Source organism: Salmo salar, chromosome ssa11 (genome assembly GCF_905237065.1).
Source record: "Salmo salar chromosome ssa11, Ssal_v3.1, whole genome shotgun sequence".
In the NCBI taxonomy this organism is placed as follows: domain Eukaryota; kingdom Metazoa; phylum Chordata; class Actinopteri; order Salmoniformes; family Salmonidae; genus Salmo; species Salmo salar.
The window spans coordinates 6,719,234-6,734,990 of record NC_059452.1 but is presented as its reverse complement, the minus strand read 5'-3'; the positions used below and the strand labels follow the sequence as shown (position 1 = coordinate 6,734,990).

The window sequence follows — 15,757 nt, the reverse complement described above, 5'->3', positions numbered from 1 at the left end:
CACTACAAGCTTGGTACACCTGTATTTGGAGAGTTTCTCCCATTCTTCTCAACAGATCCTCTCAAGCTCGGTCAGGTTGGATGGGGAGCGTTGCTGCACAGCTATTTTCAGGTCTCTCCAGAGATGTTCGATCGGGTTCAAGTCTGGGCTTTGGCTAGGCCACTCAAGTACATTCAGAGACTTGTCCTGAAGCCACTTGTGAGTTTTCTTGGCTGTGTGCTTAGGGTTGTTGTCCTGTTGGAAGGTGAACCTTCACCCCAGTCTGCGTTCCTGAGTGCTCCGGAAGGATCTCTCTGTACTTTGCTCCGTTCATCTTTCCCACAATCCTGACTAGTCTCCCAGTCCCTGCCTCTGAAAAACATCCCCACAGCATGACGCTGCCCCCACCATGCATCACTGTAGGGATGGTGCCAGGTTTCCTCCAGGTGTGACACTTGGCTTTCAGGCCATGAGTTCAATCTTGGTTTCATCAAACCAGAGAATCTTGTTTCTCATGGTCTGAGAGTCTTTAGGTGCCTTTTGGCAACTCCAAGCGGGCTGTCATGTGCCTTTTATTGAGGAGTGGCTTCTGTCTGGCCAGTTTACCATAAAGGCCTGATTGGTGAAATGCTGCAGAGATGGTTGTCCTTCTGGAAGATTCTCCTATCTCCACAGAGGAACTCTAGAGCTCTGTCAGAGTGACCATCAGGTTCTTGGTCACCTCCCTGACCAAGGCCCTTCTCCCCCGATTGCTCAGTTTGGTCGGGCGGCCAGCTCTAGGAAGAGTCTTGATGGTTCCAAACTTCTTCCATTTAAGAATGATTGAGGCCACTGTGTTCTTGGGGACCTTCAATGCTGCAGACGTTTTTTGGTACCCTTCCCCAGATCTGTGCTTCAACACAATCCTATCTCAGAGCTCTACGGACAGTTCCTTCGACCTCATAGCTTGGTTTTTGCTCTGACATGCACTGTCAACTTTTCAACCTTTTATATAGACAGTCGTGTGCCTTTCCAATTCTTGTCCAATCAATTGAATTTACCACAGGTAAATGGAAATAGGATGCACTTGAGCTCAACTTCGAGTCTCATAGCAAAGGGTTTGAATACTTTTGTAAATAAGGTATCTGTTTTTTATGTTTAAATTGGCAAAAGAGAAATGCTCACTAACAGGGATGTAAACAAATATTTTTTATTTCAGCTCATGAAACACGGGACCAACACTTTACATGTTGCGTTTATATTTTTGTTCGGTGTACAAATTTTTGACATAGAATTAAGCATAATTATTTAGGTTTGAATAGTGCAAAATTCTTCAATTTACGGACGGGGGCCTAGCTCCCAGCTGGACCCCCTCCCAACCATCCTCATGTACTTTGTGTCCCCTCAGATTTTTGGGTTGCATGATGCCCCTGGTCCTAGGTCTAGGAGAGAAAACTATGTTTTAAACAGAAGTAATTTCTCAGAGTCCAGGGCAGGACACTGGTCAGTTCTCTCAGTGCCGCTTGCTCTACCAAAGTTTTCATCATTCCCACTGGAGAATACCAAAAACAGAATAGAAGTCTTACAACCTCTCACGCTATTGGCCACTTCCAACGCACATCTGGAATGTGATTCAATAAAAGATCTGTGTGGCCGGACACTCATGCATGATTCTGACATTTCTTTGGTTACCTGTCACTTGAGTCATTTTACATTCAGCATATCTGTGATGGTGCTCACTGTGCCTTAGTTGAATTTTTTTTTTTGCTGGAGCAGTGCAGCAGGTTTTCTAAACACCTACAACTACAAGTATATTTTTATTTTCCATAAACCGTAATGACAAAGTGAAATCAGATTTTTAGGCATTTTTGCAGATGATAATCCATCCACCTGACAAGTATGTCATATAGGTGTGACAATAGAATCTTACTCAAAAATGTGCAGTTTTGTCACACAACACAATGCCAAAGATGTCTCAAACGTTGAGGGAGTGTGCAATTGCTATGCTGACTGCAGGAATGTCCACCAGAGCTGTTGACAGAGAATTGAATTGAATGTTAATTTCTCTACCATAAACCGCCTCCAACATCGTTTTAGAGAATTTGGCAACACATCCAACCGGCCTCACAACCGCAGACCACATGTAACCATGACATCCACATCCGGCTTCTTCACCTGTGGGATTGTCTGAGACCAGCCACCCAGACAGCTGATGAAACTGTGGGTTTGCACAACCAAAGAACTTCTGCTCAAACTGTCAGAAACCGTCTCAGGGAAGCTCATCTGCATGCTCGTCATCTTCACCAGGGTCTTGACCTGACTGCAGTTTGGCGCCGTATCCAACTTCAGTGGGAAAGTGCTCACCTTCGATGGTCACTGGAGAAATGTGCTCTTCGTGGATGAATCCCGGTTTCAACTTTACCAGGCAGATGGCATCGTGTGGGCAGGCGGTGTGCTGATGTCAAAGTTGTGAGCAGAGTGGCCCATGGTGGCGGTGGGGTTATGGTATAGGCAGGCATAAGCTACGGACAACAAACACAATTGCATTTCATCGATGGCAATTTGAATGAACAGAGATACTGTGACGAGATCCTGAGGCCCGTTGTCGTGCCATTCATCCGCCGCCATCACCGCATGTTTCATCACAATAATGCATGGCCTGTAACGGTTCTGTAATGACAGACGCTGGGAGACGAGAAGCAAGTACAGGGTGTGGATTTAATAATAAATAGACATGAAACAAAACAAGAACAGCGTCTGAACAGGAGAAACATAACAACATCAATGCTGACTCGGGAATGAAACTGAGGAAGTGACAGATATAGGTGAGGTAAATGACGTGATTGAGTCCATGTGAGTCCCATAACTAAGCGCAGGTGTGCGTAACAATGGTGGCAGGTGTGCGTAATGATGCGTGAACTGGTGACCTCGAGCACCAGCGAGGTGGAGCGGGAGCAGACTTGACAGGGCCCCATGTCGCAAGGATCTGAACACAATTCCTGGAAGCTGAAAATGTCCCAGTTCTTCCATGGCCTGCACCAGACATGTCATGCATTGAGCATGTTTGGGATGCTCTGGATCGACTTGTTTGACAGCGTGTTGTCGTGGAATATCTAATCAAAGATTCCATCAAACAACACTTTAATGTAAGATTGGCAAAATGGAGAATCAACTATCCACTCAACAGTGCATAGTTGAAAAGCTCAACGAACAGTGCCAGTTCAAAGCTTTTATAGAGAAGCACATACTTTTTGTATACGTGGCAGTCAGCAGATAGTGTGTAAAGGGTAATTAGTTGTCTGTGCAGACTTAAGATAGCACAAGGTTGATAGCCCAAGGGCTCAACCGTCTAACTGCATTCACAACAGCAAACACTATCATGTGCTCCTTTCTGTAAGTTTCCATACATGTGACTTTCTGTAGATAGTTAACCCACGGGATGTCACATGCTGCAGCCGCACCCAAGCGGACCTTAGCTATACGCCCAGGCAAATGATGGTTACACCAGATACTGACTGGTTTTCTGATCCACGCCCCTACTTTTTTTAAAAGGTACACTACATGACCAAAAGTATGTTGCCCCCGGCTCGTCAAACATCTCATTCCAAAATAATTGGCAATAATATGGATTGGTCCCCCCTTTGCTGCTATAACAGCTTCCACTCTTCTGGGAAGGCTTTCCACTAGATGTTGGAACATTGCTGCAGGGACTTGCTTCCATTCAGCCACAAGAGCATTAGTGAGGTCGGGCACTGATGTTGGGCGATTAGGCCTGGCTCGCAGTTGGCATTCCAATTCATCCCAAAGGTGTTCGACGGGGTTGAGGTCAGGGCTCTGTGCAGGCCAGTCAAGTTCTTCCAAACCATTTGTCTATGGACCTCGCTTTGTGCACGGGGGTATTGTCATGCTGAAACAGGAAAGGGCTTTCCCCAAACTGCTGAATCATCTAAAATACCATTGTATGCTGTAGCGTTATGATTTCCCTTCACAGGAACTAAGGGGCCTAGTCTGAACCATGAAAAACAGTCCCAGACCATTATTCCTCCTCCACCTAACTTTACAGTTGGCAATATGCATTGGAGCAGGTAGCGTTCTCCTGGTATCCGCCCTCAGACTGCCAGATGGTGAAACGTGATTCATCACGCCAGAGAACGCATTTCCACTTCTCCAGAGTCCAATGGCGGCAAGCTTTACACCACTCCTGCCGACACTTGGCATTGCGCATGGTGATCTTAGGCTTGTGTACGGCTCCTCTGCCATGGAAACCCATTTCATGAAGCTCCCGACGAACAGTTATTGTGCTGACGTTGCTTCCAGAGGCAGTTTGGAAAACTGTAGTGAGTATTGCAACCGAGGACAGACACTTTTTTACGTGCTACGCCCTTGAGGACTCAGCGGGCCAGTTCTGTGTGTTTGTGTGGCCTACCATTTTGCAGCTTAGCCGTTGTTTCTCTTAGACGTTTCCAATTCATAATAACAACACTTACAGTTGACCGGGAAAGCTCAAGCAGGGTAGATATTTGACGAACGGACTTGTTGGAATGGTGACATCCTGTGACTGTGCCACGTTGAAAGTCACTGAGCTCTTCAGTAAGGCCATTCCACTGCCAATGTTTGTCTATGGAGATTGCATGGCTGCTTGCTCGATTTTATACACCTGTCAGCAACGAGAGTGGCTGAAATAGCTAAATCCACTAATTTGAAGGGGTGTCCACATACTTTTGTATATATAGTGTATCTTCCTGTATGGTGTTGCCAGTGCCAGTAGATCAGCTACAGGCCCCTCTCGTCACAGATACTGGTCATGAAGGAGCCTGACTTACAGATCCGACCCAGCTCCTATCACAGAGAAAGAGAGGGAGAGAGAGAAAGACTGTCACCATATGATCATGGAAGCCAACAGTAAACACACAGTTGAACATAGTCAATCAGAGATTATGATTCCCAGCTAATTCACAAGGGACATGTCCCAGCATGGCACTAACTGGTTGACATTACTAACCCAGGCCTAGGTCCATTGCGGCACCATTGATGTGGGACACCTCGTTACAACATACAAGACACAAACACACACAGCACTGATTACATTATCAATGGTGGTTATTTTTAAACAGGACTGGTGTCTGACCATTGCCTCCTTATCTGGTGATCTTTTATCATTATTTTGTCCCTAGAAAATATAGAAAATATGCCTTCAAATGCTAGCTACTTTGCTGGATTAGTTAGCAGGATCGTTACAGTAGCTAGTCAGTGTCACGGTTGTGTGGAGAGACGGACCAAGGCGCAGCGTGCTCTGAGTTCCACATGTTTTATTTAGGTGAAAACTTACAAAACAAAAAGAAAACAAACAACGAACCGTAACATAAAATGTGCAGCATGCACTAACTCAAAATAAGATCCCACAAAAACCAGTGGGGAAATGGCTGCCTAAATATGATCCCCAATCAGAGACAACAATAAACAGCTGCCTCTGATTGGGAACCATACCAGGCCAACATAGACATAAAACAACCAACATAGAGAATAAAAGGCTCTCCATGGTCAGGGCGTGACAGTCCCCCCCCCCAAAGGTGCGGACTCCGGCTGCAAAACCTGACTCTATAGGGGAGGGTCCGGGTGGGCATCTGGCATAAGTGGCGGCTCCGGTGCAGGGCGAAGTACCCACTCCGCTCGTGGACCCACCAGCATTGGTGGCGGCTCTGGTGCGGGACTTTGGCCCTGCCCAGACCACGGGTCCGGCCATGGAGCCGGATAGAACGCCATGCCCGGACTGGGCCTCGGCGCAGAGGAAGGCTCCGGCCATGGAGCTGAGTTGGCCGCCGTGCCTGGACTGGGCATCGGCGCAGAGGCCTTGGAGCTGGACTGGACGCCGTGCCTGGACTGGGCACTGGCGCAGAGGAAGGCTCCGGCCATGGAGTTGGACTGGGCACCGTGCCTGGACTGGGCACCGACGCAGAGGAAGGTGCCTGTCCTGGAGCTGGACTGGACGCCGTGCGTGGACTGGGCACCGGCGCAGAAGAAGGCTCCTGCCCTGGAGCAGGACTGGACACCTTGCCTGGAAGCTCCAGACCGTTGACCACTGCTGGAGGCTCCGGAACGTTGACCATCGCAGGAGGTTCCGGACTGTGGACCGTCGCAGCAGGATCCGGACTGTGGACCGTCGCAGGAGGTTCCAGACTGGGGACCATCGCTGGAAGCTCTGGACTGGGGACCGTCGCCGGAAGCTCTGGACTGGGGACCGTCGCCAGAGGCTCTGGACTGGGGACCATTGCCGGAGGCTCTGTGGACTGGTGACACGCAATTCAGGGCGAGTGCGAGGAGCAGGCACAGGACGTACCGGACTGGGGAGGTGCACTGGAGGCCTGATGCGTGGATCCAGCATAGGTTGCACCGAACTGGTGACACGCTCTTCAGGGCGAGTGCGAGGAGCAGGCACAGGACAGACCTGACTGTGGAGGCGTACTGGAGCTCTGGTGCATAGAGCCGGCACAAATTGTACCGGGCAGATGACACACTCTGCCCGGCGAGTGTGGGGAGCTGGCACAGAACGTACTGGCCTGTGGAGGCGCACTGGAGACCTGGTGCGCAGAACCGGCACAAATTGTACCAGAACAATGACACACTTTGCACAGCGAGTGTGGGGAGCTGGCACAGGACGTACTGGGCTGTGGAGGCGCACTGGAGACCTGGTGCGTAGAACCGGCACAAATTGTACCGGAACGGTGACACACACCTCAGAGCGAGTGCGTGGAGGAGACACGGGACGTACCGGACTGGGGAGGCACACTGGAGGGCAGATGCTTGAAACCGGTGCAGATGACACCGGATTGGTGTCACGCTCCTCAGCACGCCCACACCGCAGCTCTCTCATCGCCACCACCTCTCTCCGGAATCTTTCATGGAGTTCCTCCTTCGACTCCCTGATGGTCTCTGGCTCATTCCTGGGCTCCGCCGACCACCCCGTGTGCCCCCCCCCCAAAAAACAATTTGGGCTGCCTTTTAGGCTGTCTTTGTGGCCGCGAACCCCGGCGTCGTCACTGTCCTCCCTTCTTTCCTTGCGTCTGCTTCAACGGCAGGCTTTCGTATCTTGCCAAGATTTCCTCCCAAGTCCAGGATATTCTCATCTCGATCACTTCGTAAGTCCAGGAGGCCATCTCCTCCTGGGCACGCTGCTTGGTCCTGTTGTGGTGGGATCTTCTGTCACGGTTGTGTGGAGAGACGGACCAAGGCGCCGCGTGCTCTGAGTTCCACATATTTTATTTAGGTGAAAACTTACAAAACAAAAAGGAAACAAACAACGAACCGTAACATAAGACGTGCAGCATGCACTAACTCAAAATAAGATCCCACAAAAACCAGTGGGGAAATGGCTGCCTAAATATGATCCCCAATCAGAGACAACGATAAACAGCTTCCTCTGATTGGGAACCATACCAGGCCAACATAGACATAAAACAACCTAGATAACCCACCCTAGTCATACCCTGACCTAACCAACATAGAGAATAAAAGGCTCTCCATGGTCAGGGCGTGATAGTCAGTTTAACCTGTTGAGGACAGACGTTCCGCTAGCGGAACCCCGTTCCGCCTGCGGAACCCCTAGCCAACAGCCAATGGCATCGCACGACGCGAAATACAAAACCAACTAAAATCCCACAATTCAATTTTCTCAAACAATCAACTTTTTTACACCATTTTTAAGACAAGACTCTCTTTAATCTAACCACATTGTTATGTTAGGAGAGTACATAGACACAAATAATCAGACAGCCATTTTCCAAGCAAGCATATATGTCACATAAACCCAAACCACAGCTAAATGCAGCACTAACTTTTGATGATCTTCATCAGATGACACTCCTAGGACATTATGTTATACAATACATGCATGTTTTGTTCAATCAAGTTCATATTTATATCAAAAACCAGCTTTTTACATTAGCATGTGATGTTCAGAACTAGCATACCCACCGAAAACCTCCGGTGAATTTACTAAATTACTCATGATAAACGTTCAAAAAATACATAACAATTATTTTAAGAATTATAGATACAGAACTCCTTTATGCAATCGCTATGTCCGATTTTAAAATAGCTTTTCGGCGAAAGCACATTTTGCAATATTCTGAGTACATAGCTCGGCCATCACAGGCTAGCTAATTTGACACCCACCAAGTTTGGGGCTCACTAAACTCAGAATTAGTATTAGAAAAATTGGATTACGTCAGAATGCACTCCCAGGACTTCTACTTCAACAACAAATGTTGTTTTGGTTCCAAATAATCCATAGTTATGTCCAAATACCGCCATTTGTTAGTGCGTTCAGGTCACAGGTCGTGACAAAAAATTTCAAAATATTCCATTACTGTACTTAGAAGCATGTCAAATGCTGTTTAAAATCAATTTTTCTGCTATTTTTCTCGTAAAATAGCGATAATATTCCAACCGGGCAACGTTGTATTCATTCAAAGCTGAAAGAAAAAAATTTAGAAGTCTCGTGACCTCGCATCTCCAGTCTCACTGTCCCCAGGCTGACCACTCACAAACAGAGCTGCTGTACTTTGCCCAGAGACAGCAGACACCCCATTGCACTTTCTGGCGGCTTTAGAGAGCCAATGGAAGCCTTAGAAAGTGGCACGTTACAGCACAGATGTCATGTTGATAGAGATGCAACAGAAGGACAACAAATTGTCAGACAGACTTCCTGTATGGAATCTTCTCAGGTTTTGGCCTGCCATATGAGTTCTGTTATACACACAGACACCATTCAAACAGTTTTAGAAACTTTAGAGTGTTTTCTATCCAAATCTACTAATTATATGCATATTCTAGTTTCTGGGCAGGAGTAGTAACCAGATTAAATCGGGTACGTTTTTTATCCGGCCGTGAAAATATTGCCCCCTATCCCAAAGAAGTTAAATAGTTGGATGGTGAAGTGGATGTGCTTGGTGTACATATCCTGGAAAAGTTGACTGATCGTGTAACTAAACTCAGCAAAAAAAGAAACGACCCTTTTTCAGGACCCTGTCTTTCAAAGATTATAACATTTATGAAGGACGGTAGTTAAATAAAAAGTCATACAAGCAAATAACAACAGTGTATGGAGGCATATGCGCAATACAAAATTATAACCAACTCATAAAAGACTAAAATTCTGCCTTAAAATTGGAAGAGACAATTACTTTAAGGAGAAATTAATCAATTAGTCTGTCTGTGTAAAGCCCTGGCCATAGAGAGGGGTTTTTGTTCTTTATTTTGGTTAGGCCAGGGTGTTACATTGGGTGGGCTATTCTATGTTCTTTTTTCTAGGTTGGTTTGTTTCGTTGATTTTGGCCGTGTGGCTTCCAATCAGGCACAGCTGTAGTTTGTTGTTCCTGATTGGGAGTCACACGTAAGTAGCCTGTTTTTCCTTTGGGTTTTTGTGGGTGATTGTTTCTGTCTAGTGTTTTCTGTTTTGTTCATGTAGGACCAGACAGGACTGTTTGCTGTCGTTTCTGTCGAGTATTTTGTTTATAGTGGTTCATTTGATTAAATCTTTAAAATGAATACACATCCTCTGCTGCATCTTGGTTTTCTTACGACGACAGCCCTTACAGTCTGCCACCCATTAAAAATCATAAATGGCTTCAAATGATTAGTAGAAATTGAAAAATATATGATTTTCACTTAGTCTAAAGGTTTGATAGACTGCCTTACAAAATCCAAGTCAGTTGGGAACAGGTCTTTGATGTTCCAATACCTTGGCATCGGGACAATAAACTGATAAATAAAACAACAGTTGACACATCAATCCATTAGTTTCAATTTACATTTTTTACGGTATATAGAATAAAGCACACGGAAACAGAATCAATACAGCATCTTTTTCTGGTACTGTCCATCGGTGGCTCACTTTTGGAGTCAGGTCCAGGAAGGGTTGTTATGTCATAATATCAGAGTTCAGATGGACCTGTAAACTGCATTGCTAGGGGATCTGAAAAAAACACGATCAATCAATGGGAAATATCGTTTTACTCTTGGGTAAAGTATTTATTTTTAGCTCAACATAGGTAGAAGTGTTACAAATAGGGAGGTTCAGGACCCTCATAAGACATCACAGTAAAATGGAGGGATGTCTTGCAAAAAGAAAAAATGGCATTATACTGGGAAAGATGGGTTAATCTGTGGACGTCGAGTAGTTAAGATCAGAATGAATGGTGGATTGGCTGCTGTGGGTGAAACTCCAACACTTGCAGAAAGAGGAAATTAGGAATTAGGAATACCTTCCTAATATTGAGTTGCACCCACTTTTGCCCTCAGAACAGCCTCAATTCGTTGGGGCACGGACTCTACTAAGGTGTTGAAAGCGTTCCACAGGGATGCTGGCCCATCTTGACTCTAATGCTTCCCACAGTTGTATCAAGTTGGCTGGATGTCCTTTGGGTGGTGGACCATTCTTGATACACACAGGAAACTATTAGCTACTCTCTGTTATTATCAATGCATAGCCACTTTAATAACCCTACCTGCATGTACATAATTACCTCGACACCGGTGCCCCTGCACATTGAGACATTGACTCTGAACCGGTATCCCCTGTATATAGCCCCGCTATTGTTATTTACTGCTGCTCCTCAATTGTTTATTTTTCTTATCTCTTACTTTTTTTGGGGGGGTGGTGGTATTTTCTTAAAACTGCATTGTTGGAATTAAGGGCTTGCAAGTAAGCATTTCACTGTAAGGTCTACTACACCTGTTGTATTCGGCGCATGTGCTTTGGTTTGATTTGAATGGCACACATACACAATCCATGTCTCAATTGTCTCAAGGTTTAAAATCCTTCTTTAACCTGTCTCCTCTCTTTTATTTACACCGTTTGAAGTGGATTTAACAAGTGACATCAATGAGGGATCATAGCCTTCACCTGGATTCCCCCGGTCAGTCTATGTCATGGAAAGAGCAGGTGTAACCTAATGTTTTGTACACTCAGTGTACAGTACAGTATGTATAATTTAAATACATGTACCGTAATATGTGAGCGAAAATTAGAAGGTGGGGGAGCGGTGGTTCGTCAGACAAGAAAATGGCCTTGCCGAAATCCCCCCCCCAGCTAATTAACTTAATTTTGTCACTAGAGTCAAATACTTTCTGTGGCACACATCAGAGTCAAGTACCTTCTATAGAACAAACTTCACGTCAGGATAGGCAACCGAAATTAATAAACAATGTATGTGTGTTGTATTAAACATAGAGGAGGGAGTAAAATCTAGGCAAGCAATAAACATTTCAGAACAACTGCTTGTCGAATAAGACATGGGAGAGATGACGAATTTTGGCAAAGAGATTTATTTATAGACTAATACACTTGAAACAAATAGCCAAACCGAAAACTGGAGACATTACTAGTGCCTCCCCCGCGATCAAACCGACATAAAAAATATGAAACGCAGCCTAACGTGATCATTGACAACTGCCTTGCAGACGAAGTAGGCTGTGCAACCTTTCTCCTTACAGGGGGTGTGGACATATTGGGATAGGCCAGGCCACTGACAGCACCACTAGTTTATACATCACCGACAAGAGCAGATCCCAAGAACGACGGAACTCTGCTGGCAAAAGAGAAATATGCTGATGTCAATGAGATGAAATTGTTTACAACACATTAGTGACTACTTGTTCATATTTTTCCTCATTAGGACTAAATATTTAGTTTTCATAGCAGAACTAGTTTGAGCTCAAAGGTCATCTGCCCTTGAAAACCAAATTCTCTTTTTGAAAACGGCCTATAGGCATCGATATGAGTCGGTTTATTATAGTTTCCAAATTGACTACACAATGTAAATAGGATAATTTTTGTTATGAAGTCTCGTCCAAAAAAGGAGTTTGGTATGTGACTGCGACATGATTTACTGTACTTGAGGGTTTCGTTTGGATTACAATTAAGTGAACATTTTTTGCCTAATAACACATTGTGGAGTTGTGTCGAAAATCTCCACTCTGCCAGAATCCCCCCTCCCCCTTCGCGTAAACGCGCACGCACTCCATTCTTCATTGCTGCGACTTGCTTGCTAGTTGAGATTTCTGCTCTTCACTCCATTGTCAGTTTAGCCTACATTTCACTCATCTTAGTAGCCGAAAGCATTTTATGTGTGTGTCCGTCTGAAGAGACTGGCAGGACCTCACAAACTCAGACTGACATGTAAGCTAAATTTATCTAACGTAATTGTTATTTGTCTATTTGTCAATGCACAACTGTATTGTAATTATATTATTGCACTTATTTCAAATGATAATTATGTTGTTTCTCTACCAGTACACTATTAAAATACTATTAAAACTCTGTTGAACAGTGTGCAGGAGGAAAAACAACTCTGCTGAAACGGACACACGTGACGGACTGAGTTGCTTTTTCCCAAAAGGTACAGTATCTTTTTAATGTTCAAGTAAGCGGGATTACCTAGTGCTTACAATTAATACTTCCCATTCAAATACTGTGTTTTTTAGATCCGGTTGTCAACAAATCTGAAGGACAATGACCAGAACCTAGAAAGCAGAACTTCATCAGAGAGAGTTGTTTTCTCTTTCAGTGACGTCTCCAAGTTGCCTATCTTACTATCAAAAACATTTTCTTATTTGCAACATCAAACTATTCACTCCTTACAGTTTGGGTTTAGGTTTGAGGTGTCATTTATAAGTAAAGGGAGCAACCATATTTATGTTTCTCTCTCAATATTATGAAAATATTACTTCTCATATCCTACCACAGGGCGGCGCTCTTGCTCCATTCTGAAGAAGAAAAAAATACTGATGTACAGCTACACAAAACTGTTCACTGCAGTCCAGATATCCACTTTCTGATGCCTTACCCTGATATACCAAATAAATAATTCCAAGCCCTTCACATTTTATTTGTAATGTATTTAATTAATTTATTCAATACGTTATTCCAGATGTAGAATGTAATGGGTAACTTGATATCCAATTCATGAATTCAGAGTGCTGAACCTTTTAAGTGAGGATTGTACAATTCAAGAGTGTGTCTTCAATTTACTTCAGGACTGAACTGAAATGAGGTTGACCCCAACCCTGGCTATAACGTTTTTAGACTGAAGGTACTCTCTGTACAGTCTATTGTGGTGGAGGGGTGCACCTAACTGAATTACAGTGCCTTCAGGTATTGACTTTTTCCACATTTTGTTCTGTTACAGCCTGATTTTAAAATGGATTACATTTAGATTTTGTGTCACTGGCTGACACACATAATGTCAAAGTGGAATACATTTTTTGTAATTTTTACAGATTAATAAAAAATGAAAAGCTGAAACGTCTTAAGTGAATAGGTATTTAACCCTTTCTTATTGCAAGTCTAAATTAGTTCAGGAGTAAAAACGTGCTTCACATGTTACATAATAAGTTGCATGGACTCGCACTGTGTGCAATAATAGTGTTTAAAATGATTTTTGAATGACTACATCATCTCTGTACCCCACACATACAATTATCTGTAAGGTCCCTCAGTCGAGCAGTGATTTTCAAACACTGATTCAACCACAAAGACCAGGGAGGTTTTCCATTGCATCGCAAACAAGGGCACCTATTCCAAAACATGCATCCTGTTTGCAATAAGGAACTAAAGTAAAACTAAGTACAAGTAAAATTCTAGAGGAAAAAGTATCCAATTGTCATACTTGAGTAAAAGTAAAGATACCTTAAATAGAAAATGAATCAAATAAAAGTGAATGTCACCCAGTAAAATACTATTTCAGTAAAAGTCTATAAGTATTTGGTTTTAAATAATATACTTAAGTTTCAAAAGTAAAAGTAGAAATAATTTCACATTCATTATATTAATTATTATATATTTTTAAATTTACAGAGAGCCAGGGGCACACTCCAACACTAAGAAATAATTTACAAATGAATAATTTGTGTTTAGTGAGTTTGCCAGTGTCACGTGTGCTCCCTCTCCGGCCTCTAGGTTACCAGGCAGCTCATTATGGCGCACACCTGTCACCATCCTTACGTGCACCTGCATGTCGTCAGACTCACCTGGACTCCATCACTTCCCCTGATTACGTTCCTTGTATGTCACTCCCTTTGGTTCCTTCCCAAGGCGTCATTGTTTCTGTTTCTGTTTCTGGTCTGGGCGTTGTTCGTGTTTTTTGTTTTGTATTATGTTCTATTTATTTGTTAAAACACTCACTCCCTGAACTTGCTTCCCAAATCTTAGCGCGTGTCGTTACAGCCAGATAAGAGGCAGAAGGGATGACCAGGGATGCTCTCTTTATGTGTGTGAACTGGACCATTTTGCTGTCCTGCTAAGCATTGGAAATGTAACGAGTACTTTTGGGTGTCAGGGAAAATGTATGGAGTAAATTGACATTTTGGAATGTAGTGAAGTAAAAGTTGTCAAAAATATAAATAGGAAAGTACAGTACAGATACCCCAAAATAACTACTTAAATTGTACTTTAAAGTATTTTTTACTTAAGTACTTTACAACACTGCCTTTTTAGCAGGACAATAACTGAAAAAACAAGGCCAAATATACACTGGTGTTGCTTACCAAGATGACATTGAATGTTTCTGAGTGGCCTAGTTACAGCTTTGACTTAAATTGGCTTGAGAATCTATGGCAAGACTTGAAAATGGCTGTCAAGCAACTGTGCAAAGCTGTCATCAAGGCAAAGGGTGTCTACTTTGAAGAATCTAACATATAAAATGTATCTTGATTTGTTTAAATCTTTTTTGGTTACTACATGATTCCATATGTTATTTCATAATGTTGATGTCTTCACTACTGTTCTACAATGTAGAAAATAGTAAAAATAAAGAAAAACCCTTGAATGAGTAGTTGTGTCCAAACTTTGGACTTGTACTGTATATATTTCCACACTGAGGTTGGAATAATACCGTGAAAGTGAAAATAATTATAATGCCCTTTTTTGTAAGAGCTGTTTGAAAAAAAACACCTGAAATGTCAAGCTGTGTTGGTGAGATGGAGTTTTTTCCTGCCTGGTGACACACAGTATATTTTAAATAGACCATTAAGAAAGTTCCAAACTTCTTTGCCAATAACAGATAGTTTTCCCCTCCCCACAGAACACTCCCAGACAGTCCTAGTTAAATTATTGCTTGAGAAATTGCTCTTTGCTAAGAAGCTATTTTTGTTTCTTTTGACCATAAATGTACTTAATTGTTACCCAGACCTTTTGACCAGTAACGTACTTAATTGTTACCCAGAAATTATTTGATATTGAGATAAAAAAATGTCTGCATTGGGGCCTCCTGAGTGGCGCAGTGGTCTAAGGCACTGCATCACAGTGCTAGCTGTGCCACTAGAGATCCTGGTTTGAGTCCAGGCTCTGTTGCAGCCGGCCGCGACTGGGAGACCCAGGGGACGGCGTACAATTGGCCCAGCATCGTCCGGGGTAGGGTAGGGGAGGGCTTGGCTGGCAGGGATGTCCTTGTCTCATCGCGCTCTAGCGACTCCTGTGGCGGGCACATGGACATTGACACAGTCGCCAGGTGTATGGTGTTTCCTCCGACACATGGGTGTGGCTGGCTTCTGGGTTTAGCAGGCATTGTGTCAAGAAGCAGTGCAGCTTGGTTGGGTTGTGTTTCAGAGGATGCATGGCTCCTGACCTTCGCCTCTCCCGAGTCCGTATGGGTGTTGCAGTGATGAGACAAGACTGTAACTACCAATTAGATACCATGTAAAAGGGGTAAAAAAATATATATTTAACAAAAGATATAATAAAAAAAGTCTGCATTGGGCTTTGTGAGTGTTTGTGTGCGTAAGTGTGCACGTGTACGTGTAT

At 43.8% G+C, this 15,757-nt stretch overlaps 1 long non-coding RNA gene across 1 annotated transcript; it reads left to right on the top strand.

Annotated features, from left to right (window-relative positions):
* The first annotated feature begins 11,997 nt into the window (after positions 1-11,997).
* On the top strand, positions 11,998-12,840 carry LOC106562031 (uncharacterized). The gene is made up of 3 exons (XR_001318958.2): positions 11,998-12,136; positions 12,288-12,356; positions 12,442-12,840. It is a non-coding gene; the product is annotated as an uncharacterized lncRNA (long non-coding RNA).
* Positions 12,841-15,757: the final 2,917 nt, after the last annotated feature.